Genomic DNA, 19,277 nt, shown 5'->3' on the forward strand with positions numbered 1-19,277 from the left:
CTAGATGACGTTTGAAAGTGTTCTTCAAACCATCTTCATGAGCTTAGAAGTTTACATACTGTACTCTGTTTACCCTGTTGCCATGTGCACATCACAGCCAGCGGAAGCCTCAACACCATTGCTGTTTGCTCCACAATTACATCATGATGTTCATGAAAGCCAGCTGAACTCCATCTTAACATGAAGCATGCTGAGGCTTTTGAACTTGCAGGACTTTTCAACAGTTACAGACTTGCATGAGTTTCAATGTAGTTATTGAATAATTCATACTCACTCACTCACTCACTCACTCATTTTCTACCGCTTATCCGAACTACTCGGGTCACGGGGAGCCTGTGCCTATCTCAGGCGTCATCGGGCATCGAGGCAGGATACACCCTGGACGGAGTGCCAACCCATCACAGGGCGCACACACACACTCTCATTCACTCACACACTCACACACTATGGACAATTTTCCAGAGATGCCAATCAACCTACCATGCATGTCTTTGGACCGGGAGAGGAAACCGGAGTACCTGGAGGAAACCCCTGAGGCACGGGGAGAACATGCAAACTCCACACACACAAGGTGGAGGGGGGAATCGAACCCCGGCCTTGGAGGTGTGAGGCGAACGTGCTAACCACTAAGCTACCGTGCCCCCAATAATTCATACTAAATAAGGCATTTAATACATGCTTTACGATAAATAACCGTGTACTGAGCAAAAAAATTGAACTGCAAGGGGTTAATTCTGGACAATCATCTATATAATTTCTCTCACACAGATAATCTGACACATTTCTACTTTACAACATCAAACGGATTCATTCATTTCTATCCACATAGGTCACTCATTCAGTCCCTTGTCATTTTTAAACTGGACTACTGCATCTCGCTTGTGCCAGGTCTACCGCTGTGCTCTATATAATCTCTGTAATAGATCCAGAATGCAGCTGCATAACTTTCTTTCAACCTTCCTACTTTCTCCCACACCATCCCATTGCTACGGTCCCTCCACTGGCTTCCTCTATGCTATACAGATGACCTGATAACAATATGTTCCTCCAGCACTGCTCAGCTGGCCCTACAATCTCTAATTTTTAAAAAAAGGAATGGATCTTACATCTGGACATGATCTTCACCTAGATGTCCAAATATCCGGTGTCTCTGTGCTTTGCTTGCTATATTAACTCCCAAAATATTTTGTGGATATACAGTACTGATCTTCGTCTGTGACTTAGTTAAGTATCAGGGTATATGTATTAATAAAAACTATCACTTCTTTAAGGATCTTCAACAATCTCAAATGCTTAGCTCTGGGCTTGGAGGTACTGCTGGCAAAAAAACTAATAGACCTACTTAAAAATATGTTATGTAAAAATACGCAAATACAGTACATTAGCTGTTCTGCACAATATTATGGTGCATAGTGTTATAGCCTTGATCAACAATAAACTATACTGATGCCATTAGCTATTTTTCTTGTTCTGTAATAAGAAAAGGGTAGCCATTTGCACAGCAGTCTATACTGTATGTTTATGTAATGTATGGGCTGAGTGTGACTAAGCAGGTGACTAAGTTATACCAGGGGAACTTGACTGCTTGTATTTTATTCATGAATATAGTTTCTAAGTAGATTATCTAGGGAAATCATTGCTTTTAATGCAGGTATAGGCCATCTCTGTGGAATTTATGTTTTGTGTACCTGGTTGTGTGCCATTTGTGGCAGTCAGATGCAGTTTGACTGGATGTGGCAGTCAATCAGCTGCTCCTGCATTCATTTTGTCAACTTCCTCTAAAATGCAAGGACCTGTTAACTACATAATACAAGTGGCTAGTTCAACAGAAGAGAAGGAGGTTTTACAATACTAACATGGTTACTCTTTATAGTACTAACTTGGTTCTTTTTCTTTCTTTCTTTCTTTCTTTCTTTCTTTCTTTCTTTCTTTCTTTCTTTCTTTCTTTCTTTCTTTCTTTCTTTCTTTCTAGAACATCTACTGTAATTTGGAATATGTTGGGGGATAAAGACACTATGTGTGTTGTATATTTTGATTAGTTTGGTATATACAGTAAAGTACCGTAAACATTTAAGAATTATTAGGCATTTTATTGCACATGGATTGTTAATAATTTAGATTTATAACCAGATTTCTGAGGTTTATCACAGTTATAAGACTCAATATATATATATATAAGACTCTAATAAATTCATGTAATATGCTATAATGTCAAAGCAGAACATTATTCAGTAGTATAACATTTATTATTGACTTTTGTTCTTTTTATATCTTTGATCATTTTTTCTCAAGTGGTACATTTTTAGCTGCTGCCATTGCAACAAGAGCAGGCTCATTAGAGAGCAAAGTAGCATGTGTTCATGCTCTGTGTATTTTAAAATACAGCATAGAAAATAAATATAAAACAGTACAATTTGACATTTGGAGAAAATACTAAGAACTGCTCTTTATTTAGTTACTTAATGAAGTTTCACTTTCTTTAAAAAATATCCTAACCTGTGTGTGTTTGTGTGTGTGTGTGTGTGTGTGTGTGTGTGTGTGTGTGTGTGTGTGTGTGTGTGTGTGTGTGTGTGTGTGTGTGTGTGTGTGTGTGTGTGTGTGTGTGCCTGCCCTCACTGCTGAAGATTTGCACCGAATGATTGAAACCCTTAAACTTCACACAACTCACTGTGAAATTGTGAATGAGATAAAAAGCATTCATTTTTATGGAAAAAAAAGAAATTTATACTTTTATTTGACTTCATGATTTGTAGAAAGGGAATCACCAAAACATGCAAATTACTTTGACCCCCCCCCCCACCTAAACCCATAAATCACCTCTTCAAAGTCTATTTTCTGTTTCATTCTGCATCTCTTCACATACTTTTATCCTGATTTGAAAAAACATTCTTTCAAAACAATATGTATGTATATGACAGGAACTACTAGGAACAAATAGCTTAAATAACCTTTTTTTTATTAGTTCTCTATCAATTTAACAGTGGTGTGTGAACTTTTACATCCATTATATGTGACCTCACAGTTTAAATTACACACACACGCACGCACACGCACACACACATATACCGTATATACTATAAGCCTAAAGCTTATATAATCATAAAATATTATGCTTCATGAGTGTGTTTTTGAAACAAGTAAGAATTACAATGCACATGCTTATTAATAAATCAGATATGTGTATTGTTGTTGGTCTACGCCAGAAAATATGTCTGTTGGTAGTTATTGTGTACCATCTGATATATGATCACAGGGATGACTGCACTGCACAGTGTGTGAACTACCTAGAGGAAATACTTGGGTTTGAACAAACACTGTGAAATAAAAAAAAATAATAAATGTCAGAAGCAAGAATTTTCAAGAAGAAAGAAATCTGTAACATTAAAATAAAACATGGTTCATACCATGCCATTTATTGGAAATTCACTAATTCACTAATGTTCTCTTTCCCATTCTTTCTTGACATTTACATTGACATCAGAAAACATTAAATACCGGTAGTGCAACACAACCATGAGCTTGAACACCATAAGCAGAAGAATATGAACACACACTGATGCACAAAGAGCTTATTTCTCATCAAATGCCTGTTTTGAACTAGAAAGATTATGTTCCTGGACTGAATGCAAGTGTGACATTTCTTTATTAATCCCCACCATCCTTCACTCCATCCGGACTGTCTTGGCTTACCCCATATAGCTTTTGATAAGATTTTTGTAGAAGCCAGATAGATACACAGAACAGCATTAATATCAAAGCTCTCCAAGAGTTCAGATTAATCATAGCCACAGAGATACAAATCATACAAGAAGATGCCGTGTGCGTTTGGGGAACCAGCACTCTACCACCTAGTAGAAAGAGATTAAATTTTATCATCTCTATTTTGTTAGTATATGACAATAGGACATTTTTGCTGATGCCAGCTGTCACATGAATTTTATGAATTTGAATTCATGCACCTGAGAAGATTGTAGCAAATCTTTCAAAAAAAGACTACTGGCAAGATTGGCGTTTTGTGTGTGTGTGTGTGTGTGTGTGTGTGTGTGTGTGTGTGTGTGTGTGTGTGTGTGTGTGTGTGTGTGTGTGTGTGTGTGTGTGTGTGTGTGTGTGTGTGTGGTGCCCTGTGATGGACTGGCATCAATGATCCAAAGATTACTTCATCTCTGGTTCAACTGTAACCTTGACCAACAGAAAGTACTGAATGAATGAATGAATGAATGAATGAATGAATGAATGAATGAATATTAGAAGTGTGTAACGGAAATATATATATATAAAAAAAATGAATGAATGAATGAATGGAACCATATTCATCTACTTTGGTTTTTTCATCCAATCTTCTTTGAAATAGAAGCCTATTGTAAATGCACAGCCATTATTGTGCAGTTAAGCAATGTGTCAGAGAAGAAAAGAAACCATGGAAGTGCTTTATTTTCAGTCCTGTACTCACAATGTGCTTTGTTTTTGAGGCATTTACTGTTCCTTCCAGCATCAGCCTTGAGACACTCTTTGTGACGTACGTGAATGTGTGTGTGCTTGTGCGTGTGTGTGCATTCGCATGTGTGTATACCCACGCTTGTGTGCTTTGCAGCTGAGTTCCCAGCAGTACTTGTTGATAACAGGCAATATGTAGGATGACACTTTCTTTCATCTCATCCTGTTGAAGACAGGAGCCTGGCTGAAAACACGACTGAGACAGATTAAAATCAGGATTGAATCATAGGACTGATAATGCTACAATCGTTAAGGGCATGAAAAAAAGTGTGATAACCTGCGATTCTGAAATGATTAAGACGATGATTAAGAAACGATTACGAATTTTCACTCTGTAGATGACTAAAACGCTAGTAGGTAATTAGGTCTAAACAGTGGTTAGCAAGATAGAACTTCTTAAAACTAACACTAGATGACTAAATATTATGAAGCCTACTGTGACACAAGCATAAATATGGCCTGTATATTATGCATATAACTAAAATTTGAACACATTTGCACAATGTATTTGAGGGGAAAGTCGTGGCCTAATGGTTAGAGAGTCTGACTCCTAACCCTAAGGTTGTGGGTTCGAGTCCGGGGTGCCCTTGAGCAAGCCCCCCCTAACCCGCCAACTGCTCCCCGGGCGCCGCAGCATAAATGGCTGCCCATTGCTCTGGGTGTGTTCACGGTGTGTTTGTGCTCACTGCTGTGTGTGTGCACTTTGGATGGGTAAAAACGCAGAGAACAATTTGAGTATAGGTCACCATACTTAGCCGTATGTCAGTACAATTAGCAGTAGCAGTAGCAGTATTTGTTCTCACAATAAATCAACCTGCTATCTCTTGTATTGTAGCGAATTATTAGTCCCTGTGCATTTGTTATGGCAGGAAAGTTTCAAACTTTAATAATAATCGTTTAATAATGAAACCATGTTAACGTGTAAAGTTCCAACTCCACAGTAGCTGTAATCTACACATCAAAATAAGCAGCAGAACAATCAGGCCACCATGTCACACAGCTCTAACGGAGGACATCTTGGAACAGAATCTTCAATGAAAGTCTTGTTTCTCTTTTCAGAAGAAAAAGTCACTAATAATACAAAATCTGTTCCATATTGTAAAGTAGAGCTTTAGCTACCACTCTTTAGAAGATAGTGGTGGAGTGGGTAGCATTGCCATATCACAGCTTTGTGGTCCTGTGCTTGAGATACCGTCTGGATGGAGTTTGATACATCCTCACTGTGTTTGTGTGGGTTTCCTCTGGGTTTTCTATCCACAATCCAAGAACATGCAGATAGGCATGGTGCTCTGCAATGGACTGGCATCCCAACTGATCCACCGCTTGCTTCAGATATCTGTAGATTTCTGCAGATAAATAAATAATAATTAGAACCTGAAAACCACTCAACAGATTTTCTTATTAGTTGAAATTCCTTGCACTTGAATTCCTGCTTCACTCCATAAAAAACGTAATGTTATTTGATTAAAATAAAGTTCAACTAATCATGTTGTTTGATGTCCAGGCCCCAGAAATTTTGTTCTAGCTGTAAGTACAGAAGATCTTACATCTATAACATTTTGCCAATTTTACTCTTGTAAGATGCTTATTAATGTAGATTGCCCCAAGGTGCAGATGATTCATTCATCCTCACTAATTTGCATAACAGTTATAGCTCACCACCTATCCAACCTAAAAATGCAGTTATTAATCATTGTAACATGACGTATCCCCAGTTTATGTTCTGTTGAACAAATAACCAATCAAAGACCTTAATTGCCACACAATATGTGTTCCTTAAAATAAAATGTTACCAGAATGTGCTTTCAAATTAAAACCTTTTTTTAGAAACAGCAGTTATCCAATGTGGGATAGAGCAACTTAAGGGAAATATATTTTAGCAAATCAAGATATAAAACATTTCACTGCGATGTCAAACTGCCCATTTTGCCTGTATGACATTGTACATATATCCGTCTGTGGACATACCTCTGATAAAGCTCAATTGCTGCACAACAAGCAATAAAGGAAACAGCAAGTTTTTATCAGAAAGCATGTTCTGAATAGGTTCCACCTGAATGCACAGCTTCACTGGTGGTTAATGAGTGCTTCAGGGGATGGCTTTTACAGAAAAAAGTATGTCGGTGATTACTGGAGACAGCACTCTTCATAAATGCATTTTTGTGAGACCTCCTAAAGGGCTGAAAACCTTGACAAGTCTTAACAGAGTTACAAACATAAACATATTGACACCAGTCAAACTCACAAAGTATCTGAAGCCGCAGGTGTCAGTCAGTTGGCTAGCATAATCCACAGCTTTATATCTCTTCTATTTGTAAATATTGTAAATTACAGGGTCTTTCTTTAGTTTTCCTAAATAATTCTCCTTTTTTTTCCTGATTCTATCTATTTTCCAGTCTCTATTCAGTCTCTATTCCTGAAAAATGTCCTACGAAGCATGGTGCTGCCACCACCATGCTTCAACATTGGGATGGTGTTTATCATTATGGTCACTATGGAACACTCCTCCAAAAGGTTGGTGATCACCAGCAAATTTAGTCTTTTTGGCTTGTTTATGCAGGGTTTAGAATAGGGGCTTTGTCCTTGCACAACAGTTTTTCTGGCCATGGCAGTGTGGGAATGTCTTAATGGTAAATGTACGTTTTCTTGTATCTGATGCCTCTTGAGAGTTCAGTCAAGTAATTTCTTCATTTTGTAAGGGAAACTTGTCAAAATTTTAAGTCATAATGAAAGTGACATGAAGATGCACTTATTCTTATTGGTGCATGGCCTAACAACAGCTTCACTGGCAAACACTATAAAACTTTAATCTTCTGGATCTACAGATCTAAGGGCCTTCATCACTGAATCACTACCAGACACACTGGATCCACTACAGTTCACGTACTGCCAGAACCGCTCTACTGAGGGCGCATTGCTCATCTTCTCCATACCATGATGAGCCACCTGGACTGCAGAAAAGGAAACTATGCAAAAATGATTTTTGTGGACTACAGTTCAGCATTCAACACAATATTTCCCTCACCTCTAAGTTGGAGAGGCCTGCAACTGTGTCAGTGGATCTCCAACTTCCTGACAGACAGACCACAAGCCGTACAGGTGGGCAAACACACATCATCCACCCTCACCCTCAGCACTGGATCTCCCCAGGGTTGTGTTCTGAGCCCCCTGCTGTATTCACTGTACACTCATGACTGTGTGGCCACTTCCAACGCCACCACCATCATCAAGTTTACTGACGACACTGTTGTGGTGGGCCTGATGTCCAACAATGACGACCTACCTACAGGAGGCTAAAAACCTGGAGAGACGGTGCCAGGAAAGTAAATCTTCTCCTGAACGTCAGCAAGACTAAGGAGTTTATAGTGGACTTCAGCACAAAGCAGGAGCGGTCATACCAACCTCTAACCATCAACAGGACCCCAGTGGAGAGAGTGAACAGTTTCCGGTACCTAGGTGTTCACATCACACAGGTCCTGTCTTGGTTGTGTCACATCAACACCCTAGTGAAGAAGGCCTGGCAGCGTCTGTACCATCTGAGACGCTCAATGGACTTCAAACTACCCTCTCGGGTGCTAAAGACTTTTTCATACCTGCACCATTGAGAGCGTCCTGACGGGCAGCATCACTTCCTGTTTCGGGAACAGCACCATGCAGTACAGACGAGCCCTCTAGTGTGTGGTGCGGTCAGCTGAACGTACCATCCACACTGAGCTCCCTGACCTGCAGGACATCTACAGCATGCGGTGCCGGAACAGGGACAGGAACATTGTAAAGGACCTCAGCCATCCAAGCAATAGACTCTTTCTTTGTTGCATTTAGGGAAACGCTTCCGCTCCTTGAAAGCAAACACCCAGTATCTCTGCCACCATCCACCAGGAAACACCCAGGATCTCTCCTTTCATCTTCACTTTTTTTCTGCACAACCATTTTTGCACTATGACACTTGCACAGCACAGTGCCACTTTATGCACTTTATACTGCACATGGACAATTTAAGGACAATCAATAAAACGATACACATTTATGTATATACATATATTTTTCACATATATTTTCATATTTTATATAGTTTTTTATATAGTTTATACTTTTTATTTATCTACCTCTTTTTGGTTTTATTTTTATCCTTAATTCCATTCCTTTTATGCTTGAATACCGGACAGACGTAAAAAGCATTTCACTGCATGTCGTACTCTGTATGTGACTCTGTATGTGACAAATAAAATTTGATTAGATTTAATCTAATATAGCTGGGCAATAATGGAAGACTATCTCACCCCAAATCCTTTTGATGGATATATACCAGAATATTTGCTTTAAACCATATCCAGATCTTAAATGTCCAAGAGAATTGTTGATGTGATTTAGGATACAGAGTGTATCCTAATGGCCCAGGATCCACACAAAGGGTGACTACATTTTCTAGAGAGGACATCTAAGTAATATTTGAGGAATATCATATAAATTGAATCCATGCTTATGGTTTAGGGCCTCAGTGACAAAAATAAAGAATTTAGCGTCTGCCTGACTTTACATTCTCAGAAGCATACTCAAAGAATATGACCATGGAGTAGGGACGAAGACTGGGCTTCATAGATGCACAAATAAATTTCCCTTACTAAAAATGTGGTGAAGGAAATCAGGCAACATCTGTCACTGTCTCAGTCCTACATTGGAGTGGTGGTCTCTAATGGGTTCAAAAAAAGTGTGAAAACCTCACTGTGTCCCTATGACAAGTTCAGCTCTAATGGTGGGGCACACATGTGACATGGCCTGGCCATATAAAGAGGTGCTATATAGTAGGTGGTATAGCACACCGTTTAAACTAGATTCATCTGCTACTGACTGGAAAGTGGCTGGGCAGTGAAAAAGTAGTAAAAGGTTGGAAAGGGAGGACCAGTATAATAAATATCTGCCCTGGAATAGCAGTAAAAGGATACTGGTTTTCTAGTTACATTATTTAGAGAGTCTTTCTTCCACAAGTGTCAACGACACATTGAACTGGAATTAACTCATAACAGCAAATAGCCTGTAGATTCCCTACCTCAAACATGCATTCTTGGATTTCACTTTGATGGGAGTTTACATGTCCAGTAAGGAAGTCATAATAATGAGTTTATAAATGGGTTTCAAGGGGAACATAAAGGAATCATGATTGTTAATGCTAATTGTTAGAAAGTGTTCCTTCAAGGTGGACACCCTGAAATTAATCCCATTAAGGTTACAGTGCCTCATAATGCCAGAATGGGGATTTTTTTTGACTCCTTGCTCTGGTATTGAGTAAAATGAGACCTCTGATGAAAAGCTGGTTGTGACCAGGCAGAATTGCCATCTAGATGATTCTTTTGTATCAAATCCTAGAAATTCAAAACTGTTCAAGATTGAAGGTCTTGATGATGATGATGATGATCAAGATGAAGATGGAGGACATTAGCAAGTGACAAGTAAGGTGTCCTGAGCAAAGAATTCAAACAATAAAACATTAATCCCTACCACATTTCAAAGTGACCTCTGGCAAGTGTGTTTTAAGCACACCCCTGACATATCAATGGAGAATGAAAGCTGAACTTTAGAGTTGAAGATCTGGGGACTATTGGGGTAGAGTGTTTGGAGTGCTGCAGATTAGCACCTACTCCTTCGTCTGTGTATCCTCCAAGGTGATGGGCTGAAGAAGAAACCTAGTCCATAATTTTTTTCTTAAATTTACAAGCTCTTCTAGAGGACATAACTAGTGAGAGAAAACTCCTATTGGTCATTTTAGAAAGAAAGATAAGAGATTCCATACCTGTACTCCACTATAGACCTGTCTAATAAGTTTTAGCAGGTACGAGTTGACCCAAGAGACTATGAGACTGTAAATGGCCTTTTTTACACCTGAATTTGAGAGAATGTTTGTACATTCTACTTGCAAACCTTTAGTGCCTGATGCAGTTCTGCTTTGGTGCTGTGGTAAATAATTCCCTGTTGATTTGCTTGTATGAGGTAATAGTTTATGTCTCCGACTTTGATAACCATCTATATCATATACTACAATAAATGATACGGTAATGATTACAGTATCATTCTTCCTCCTAATGAGTACAATGTTTTACTTTTGTTCTCTTTTTGATTGGTTGTTTTACTGATTCTTTGTTCTGGTGTTTTAATATTTCATTTTCTTTTTTTCAATTATTCACAAAATTTAGATTTTATTTACCTTATGTATGGACTGTGATGTTGTGGCCCAGAACCTGTAAAGGGAATAGAGTTTATTAAAACATTATTAAATCAGTTTATGCTGATTTGTCAGATGGATGCTGGATACACCTGTAACACCTCCATTAATAAACAAGCCAATATAAACAAGTGCCAGGAGATGCTTAGCAGGTTTCAAGTGTCTAGGCTTTAGGAAGCACAATCCGGGGATGCTGACACATGAAAACACAGGCAAAAATGCTTTCAGAACAGATTATGTTTCTGAACATCAAAGTTGATGATTTATTGCTGAACGCCATAATTTACACAGTACAGTTTTCTGACCTTGAATCTAGCACATAAACCTTATCTTAATTTGTCACAAAATGTCTTTCTGTATTTTGTCCTTTATCCCATCTGATAAGAAACAATTGGTATGACCTTTAACAGTTTAATAAAAGGATTCTAAATGCGCATTTCCACTTAATATTATATAAAGTCTATAAACTGTCTAGACAAAGAGATTTTTTCCACAGCAGAATGGCTAGATACTTAAGACTGAGTGTACGTTCCAGCTATATACTGTATGTATCTCTGTCAATGACAACTTTAATTCTTAGTCCATGTCCCTGTCTAGTGGAAGGTTGTGAGGTTAAGGTTATTAAATAAACAGCTTAATCTTAAAGATGAACAGCAATTCAGCATTTCCTCATGAAGAACATCTTAGGTGATGATTTGGTCTAAAAATATTTTATGTATAGACTTTCCTCTTGTTCTCTTTCTAATCTTCAGCTTCTGTTGTTTGTTGTGCTTTTTGTGTTTTGCTAGCTTCTTTTACCCCCTTGGCGTGAAAGTGATTATGATTTATTGAGCTTGCTACAGTGTAAGTAGTGGCCTTCTGGAGCTGTGCATGCAGTAAGAGTTATCGAATTACTGTCCAGCTCATTCGGTCTACATGCTTGGACATTCTGATATCTCCTGTATATCAACAGTTATATTAGAGACACATTGAGGCCCGTTAGAATGAATAATTACCAGTCAACATTCCTACTTTTCTTATCTTGGTCATTCAACCTGTTCTTCTGTTGCTGTGTTTTATACAGGCTTCCTGAGATTATTCTGAGTGTTTGCGCATACTGAATTTTAGGTTTGATGTATTTGTTGCTGACATTAAAATCTACTTAGTTCAAGCTGCAATAGAGTATGCGCTTTCCATTTGTGAAAATGGAATTTCTAGCGTTAATAAATTTGTGTTGCCATGCATGATTGTGTTTGACAGGAAAGATAATGCTGTTACACACAGGGGGCATGTTGACATTAAAACACTCATTTAAATTACCTCAAGCTATCAAATTCACAAAGGTTACTTGTCATTTAGCTCGAAATGTGCAGAATGGCATAAGTACAGCATTACTGTAAGGGATTTCTCCCCCCCCCCCTCTCTCTTTCTCTTCTTCTGTGTGTGTGCATGAGTTTGTCTGCAGTCCCTTCTTCCCTTTCTTCCCTTTTACCTAATGTCCATCTCCTTTATGTTCGTTTCCTGTACTTGATTATACTCCTTCATCTGCCACTTGATCTCTATGTGTCTCTCTCTCTCTTTCTCTCTATCTCTCTCTCACTTTCTCATTCTGAGCCCCCTTGTGATTCTAATTAAAGTCAGTCATCTCAATTGTGATTGGCTGAGAGCAGATGACTCACATCTACAGGGGTTTTAGAGATGGGGGGGGCTGCTCTATCTCTCTTAGAGGAGAGAATGCATGCTTGCTTCACATGCACTGTTCGTACAAATACACTCACAGACGCACACACACGCACACACACGTTCTCTCCACAGTCAGACGCAAGCTGAGCTGAGCGAAGCATAACAGAAGAAAAGATCCCTAACTAAAGAAAATCCTCTGCATCTCCCAGGAGGCTGAGAGAAGAGGAAGAGTTCAGCCATCTCTCTTTTTCCATCTGCCTCTTTCCAACTCCTCCCTGAATCCTTCCTGAGCCTGACAGTCAGATAGGCAGAGAAAGAGTGGTGGGAAACAGGAAGACAACAAGAAAGAGAAAAAGAAGAGGTGAGTCTATCTGCATGCCTTCAGCTGATAAAATCGCATTCATAGATCATGTGCATTTATAGCTTCAATGAGCTCTCTATATAGCCATAGAAATCATTTGAATGGATGTGCTGCTGCTTGGATTTGGTTGTAGCATTTTAACTTTTTCATTGTTATGATGGGTGTCTAGAAAGCTCCAGAAAGTTTTGTGGAAAGCAGTTGTGGCGCAGTTACAGTTTAGCCATTATGTGATTTGGTGTGTGTGTGTGTGTGTGTGTGTGTGTGTGTGTGTGTGTGTGTGTGTGTGTGTGTGTGTGTGTGTGTGTGTGTGTGTGTGTGTGTGTGTGTGTGTGTGTGTGTGTGTGGCACATCTGTATGTTTGTGGGGGGGTGAAGTATGCCCATGTTTTTTGTGGGTGGGCGGTTACTGGGAGTGGGGAGGGGTTGTTGGGGAAGAACATTGTGTAGGAATGCATTGGTGAAGTGTTTGTAAGAGGTCTCTGGCTATTGGTGGTTAGATGTATACACGTTCTGATGGGGTTGCTCAGGGAGGTGCGAGATTTTGTGTACTTTTTGGTCTGTGTATGTATTGTGAGAGTGTGTTCATCTCAGTATGCTTGTGTGAGTGTGAAGCTTGTTTAAAGCCTTCCCTGCTCTGTCACAGTGTGGGTGGAAACTGAGATCTTTCTGCCTGTGATTTTGTGTGTGCGTGCGCATGTGTGTGAGAGAAAGCAAGAGAGTGTGTGAAAGAAAGAGGGAGTGATGGAGTGAGAAAAAAAAACGGCAGTTGCAGAGGAGTGAGAGATCTCTGACAGAACAGTTGAGAGGGATGACTGGCAAACCAGCTTCCTCTTCACCCCTTCACTTTGTTCCTTTTCTCTGCATTTTCCTCTCTTTCAACCCTAGAGTCGTTTAACATCTCTAATGCTTTTCTCTAACATTCCTAAAGCCAAAATACAGAACTGTGGGTATGTATAGATACCATGCATGCGTGGAAATATGTGTTTCTGTATGTACATGTACATACACCTTACATCTACATATACATATGCATTGTATATGTATCTCACATCTTTACATGCCAATGCCTCCAACTGTTTGAGATATACATTATGATATATATTAGTCACACAATCCCTGTTAATAAATATAAATATTTATATGAGATAAGGCCACATACCTCTACAAGGAATTATAACGTACACACATTTATATGGTAATATATTGCTTTCTGGGGCCACTTGCAATTACACTTACACACAGACACACACACACACACACACACACACACACACACACACACACACACACACACACACACACACACACACACACACTCACACATTTGTATTATTATAAAACAGTAAAGCCATTCGGGTTCCTGGTTTCAGTTTGGATGTAATTCAGTACCGCTCCTCTGCATAATGGCAGTACATGAAAATAAACTGAAATGCATTTTGATGACAAACACTTTCCATTATGCACATATTTGTTTGTGCGTGAGTGTGTGCTTGCATAAGGACACATCAGCAACTAAAGCAGATTTTTGGTATCTGTTGGCCAGAACCACATCGCCAAAATAAAATGGTGCCATTTCTCTCATTATTTTGTCTTTTTCCCCCATGCCAAATTATTATGTGGCTCATGGGCTATTTCCAATCCCACTGCCGATTTTCTTCTGTCATTCTTCCTCCTCATTTTGACCTGATCTCTCCCTGCTGACAAACAGAGCCCTCAAAGCCTATCTGAGCTTGTTCAGCTTCTGCTTAGGTGGGGGGGTGGGGGTGGCGGTTGGGGTTATGGCGTTATTGCGACAAAAAAATCAGACGCATTGTTCTATTTCTCTCCTACTCGCCCCCTCGTTCTGCCTTTTGAAATTTTGATGTTGGATGGTAACCCACTGTGAAATTGCGTCATGCTTGGGTGGGTTGTGTGGAGCCAGAAGTGGCAGCTATATCTGGCCATCACTAGATTCTGATTTCTTGGCTATGTATATGTTTATAGGCAAAGATGTCACGCATATGGGATGGATGCTTGACTTTTACTACAACCTATACACTTTAGCCATGACTGAATTTCTGTGTGATATTAAACCTGAAATAATTATTTGAATGATGGTAAAAAAAAATTGATGGTTAAAAAAAATAGCATTAATAACAGGAAAGCCATCAACATAATTTCATACTGAGGAGCAAGTTTAGCTTATCAACGTTGTAGGCACACAGAAACACCTTAGTAATTATGCAATACAACACAATTTGTTTGTATTCCGTTGTTTAATAAGCTAGTTTGTTGTAAGTATTTCTGTATTGTATAGTCTCGGATATTTACCTGTGTTGTTTAAATGCTGTACTGAAATATTTACTTAATATTTACACAACTGTAACATAGCCTGACACCACAGATATACTAAATAATTAGTAGATTACTTGTACATCTTGCTTCAGTTCGTCTCAACAGCCAGCATTTTTTCAATGATTGCTAGTCTGCTGACAAAGAAAAAAGCACCTGTATTGTATTTTCTCCAAATAACATACATACACATGTATTAAACAGGGCTGAGATGCGACATAGTTGCATAGGCTGGGTAAAACAAATCTAACTGAAAAAAGAGAATACAGCAATGATGTCACTGATGTAACTTACATAACATGTAAGAAGGTGGGGGAGTTTGGCCTGTGCTGTCTTCCCAAGCTTTGGCTTAGCAGTAATATTTCTGTATATTATTATAACACTTTGTATTTTCTTTAGTTTCACTTGTTGTATCTGCTTTGCTTAAGAAGCTCATAAATGAAATCGAAGAAATGTTTTAGAAGTTATAGAATAAAGAAATCTTCAGGGCACATAAGATGCCAATGGAATCCCAGGTGCATTTCAAAATGGCAGGAAATTCCCTGAGGGGAAGACAGAAAGAAGATATCAGGCACAGTTGATGAGCCGAATTAGTAGAGGGGTATAGGGACACACACACACACACACACACACACACACACACACACACACACAAACAAAAAAAACACAAGGGCATGCAAAGCAAATGCAGAAACATACAGCAAATGAAGTCGGATTTTTTTCCCGAACAACTTGGATGGCTCACAGCTGCAAGGGGCAATGGACAGAAAGATACAGTAAAGGGAAAGACAGAACAAGCATGGGGGAGACGTCTTGCCAAGACTCCCCACTGGTGGTAAATTAGAGTATAATGAACGCTGTTCATCTCTCTCTTTTTTTTCTTACTTTCTTACATTCTCTAGTGCATCCTAAGTCTTGTCAGTATCGTATACAGTACATACAAACATGTTTTTAAAATCATGTTACACAATTATGTATTATATTTAGGAATTATTCAGAGAACTTCCTTTTGAGACCCAACATGCGAAACGACAGGGTATAGTCTGGCACCCAATCTGGTCATAGTGTCTGGGTGTCAATTCCAATGGCTGATTATGTAAAATGGCCTTCTGGCATGTCTAAGGTCACATGGAGCAACACTGGCTGTCTTAAGAAATATACCAGCTGTGAAGTGGGTGTATAATTTTATTTTATTTTTAAAAATTGTTTGCTCATGGTTTGTGTTTGTGTATATGCTCATGTGTCATCAGGTTGCCCTTTGAGTTTGTTTTCTGTAGTTTGCTGATTGATGCCAGGGCATAATATGCAGTGCTTTTTTTTTATCACTGGATGACATTTACAGTGTAGTGTTCATATAGGTCCTGCCTGACCTTTGGAGCTCACAGATAAAGCCCTGTCAGATTGGTTTTGATACATAATACATGACACAGTTCAGATGGTTCATCCTCAGTACCGGAAAACTTGCTTCAGGTCAGCAACTGCAGACGGAGCTTGGTGTGTGTTGAATGTCCATTCTCCTGTCTCTCAGAGTTCCACATCCTGTGGCGCTAAGCGAGAGGTGTGACAGTAACACGCTAACCTTCCTGTTCTCGCCTACATTTCCCATCTGTCCCTCCTCTCCAGCCATCTGGCCCTTCCTGGACTAATTAGCCAATCAGCTGCTCTGGCGAGAAGGGCTTGTAATAGGTTGTATGTATTATGTGTCTTCTTATGTTAATTTTTTATTTTTATTTATTTTTTTTTACTTTGGAAGAATATCGTTCAGACTGTGTCAGTTTTTAAAAAAAAAATAAATACTAGAATTTACAAAACTGTCTATTTAGTCTATTAAATAAATAATTAAAAACATATATAAATATAGAGGATATATGTTCCCATGTGTCATTGTGCAGTGTGCATGTTCTACTTTTTCTCTGGCACACAGACATGATGTTCTTGAAATAATTATCAAGCTTGGGTCACTTGTTAGTCAGACATTTAGAGAAGTAAATACAGAATTATGTGCTCATGACTACAGAGGTGGTGACAGAAACAACACCTTTACCCTTGATAAAAATGTTCAATTACTATGGACTTCTTTCCCCACATGTAGTTTACTTTGAATGCGTTTCAATGCTGATTAGATCTTTCCGGGGGGGAAAAAAAGAAGAAAAATCTAAATTTAGACTGTTGCTATATAAAAGAAATAGTCTTTTACAGACTTTGGGAATAATAATAAGGATTTCCATTGAAATTCCTAGCACAGACAAGACATTTCATCTGCCATTTTAGATAAAAATATCAAATTAGATGGAACAAACAGCAGAAAACCAAAAAGCTGGGTCAAGCTGCAACGGCAAATATCACACACTTGTGAGTAGAATTATCATTCAATCTGCCATCTAAAAGCATTAGAGAACTTGCTGGAAAACATTACTGAATTTGAGACCAGAAAAAATTCTAATTATGACTGTTATACATTTCAGTAGGTCCACTGTAAGCCATTGAAAGCCATTGTTTTTGCAGTCCTCAAAACACACCAGCTGTTTCTCATTGAGGCTTTCCAACTTTCTGAGATCAAGCCTGCAGTATGCTGAATAATACTGCAGTTCCAAAGTTTATAGTGTGCTGTAAGACGTGGGTCAAGACATCTTTCCAATAGTCTAAATGGGATCTTTCGTATAAAGAGTACCACTGAAACACTTGGAATTCTCTGTCTGTTCCGCTCTGGGAATTCCAAGAAGAGCTTGTAAATGTCACCTTTTGAAGTATAAAAGAATTAAAGGCCCCCTAATCCATGGAATATCTAATTGTTGACCCAAATGGCCTCCTGAACACTGATCGTGAATGTGACAGTTGTTAAATTGATTCTTACTAAGAACAGCACTAAAGTTTTTTCTGACACGGGAAAGATAAACCTAAAGGTCTGGATATGGAGCCGGAATTTATCTGTCTGGTCTTTGTGCATTTTGGATTGATAACAAGGTTTGGTTACTGGACATGAAATCAGTGCATGTCTATGGTATGCAAGTGTTGGAGGGCATGAACTATCTGTTGCATTGCATTTGTGATATTTTATTGATCTGAGGCTCGCAGCTTCACTAGACCTCTGACAGATGATTCTGCAATGCAATTTTTTGGCTTTTGTGTGTAGGATTTAATGGGTATAAGTGGTATCGATACAGCATCTGCTCTGCAGGGAAGTGGCAGCAGATGTTACATAACCTGTATCAATCTGTAGTGAGATTGATATTATTGTGCAAATATGTTTATGGAGTGTTCACACAGAGGATTTTTTTATTCCACATTTAGTCCTGGTGATATTCTTCATGCTGAGTTCAGTACTCATGATGCTCTGCTTGTGGCCTGCCCTGGAATCCCACAAACATGCCGATAACGAGGAGCAGATTTATTCATTAATTAATCCTCTTCATCATCACAATCCAGGAGACCAAACCCTGACATTTAGGGTCATTAATAATTCGCAACACTGAAGTCACATCATGGTAAGCCACACACTAAATATAGCCAGCCTTCGTTAAAATAAATGCAATTTGGTCTTAGGTTGAGCTTGCACTTTTTGTATATTAAAGTCTGGGGTTACTTTGCTTGTTTTCAGTGGGGATTTTATTAGTAAACTGCTTCCATTTGAAAGAGTCTGCGGTTTTGCAGACCTGATTGCTTTTGTGAGCTTCAAGTCTCCAAAGGCTGCATTATACAGAAACTTAGACACTGATGTGTGTCATAACAGCCTCCAGTTGCCATGACAACTAGCGCAACCTGTCATCAGTCTTCTAAATGCATATTCTGCTGCTGTCTGAATAAATACTTTGGCATTTTAGTATATCATAGTGCTCGGTGGAGGTGCTCCTGTGGATCGTGCATCTTAACAATGAATGTGGTGACTATATAAGTTAACCTAAATCCCTACATCCATGGCTACGGCATGCTGGTGTACGGGTTCATATTGCAGCTGACTTTACATGAAAAGTGCATGCGACTGTGTGTAAAAAGAACAAGTGGCACTTTGAGATGACAGGCCATTGTGTTACAGGAAGATGCCGCAGCTCATTATTAAAAGCGCTTTTGTTAATCAGGCGTTTGTTGAAAGCATAAAAGCATAGAAAATTAAAAGGCAGGAAAGTGAGTCATGTTTATTAAATCATTTTACTTGTGTCTGTATCATGCATAGGGCTTTTTCATGCATAGGGCTTTTTCTGTGGATGGATGGATG

At 38.9% G+C, this 19,277-nt stretch overlaps 1 protein-coding gene across 3 annotated transcripts in view; it reads left to right on the forward strand.

The window, feature by feature from the left end:
* The first annotated feature begins 12,419 nt into the window (after nucleotides 1-12,419).
* The window catches only part of prickle2a (prickle homolog 2a), a 38,947-nt gene continuing 32,089 nt past the window's right edge, over nucleotides 12,420-19,277 (forward strand). For all 3 annotated transcript variants that reach the window (XM_027167220.2, XM_047799950.1, XM_047799951.1), the window contains exon 1: nucleotides 12,420-12,734. The gene's annotated coding sequence lies outside the window, so the exon portion shown is untranslated. The remainder of the gene's footprint in view (nucleotides 12,735-19,277) is intronic.

The sequence above is a fragment of the Tachysurus fulvidraco genome, chromosome 14 (assembly GCF_022655615.1).
Source record: "Tachysurus fulvidraco isolate hzauxx_2018 chromosome 14, HZAU_PFXX_2.0, whole genome shotgun sequence".
Classification (NCBI taxonomy): domain Eukaryota; kingdom Metazoa; phylum Chordata; class Actinopteri; order Siluriformes; family Bagridae; genus Tachysurus; species Tachysurus fulvidraco.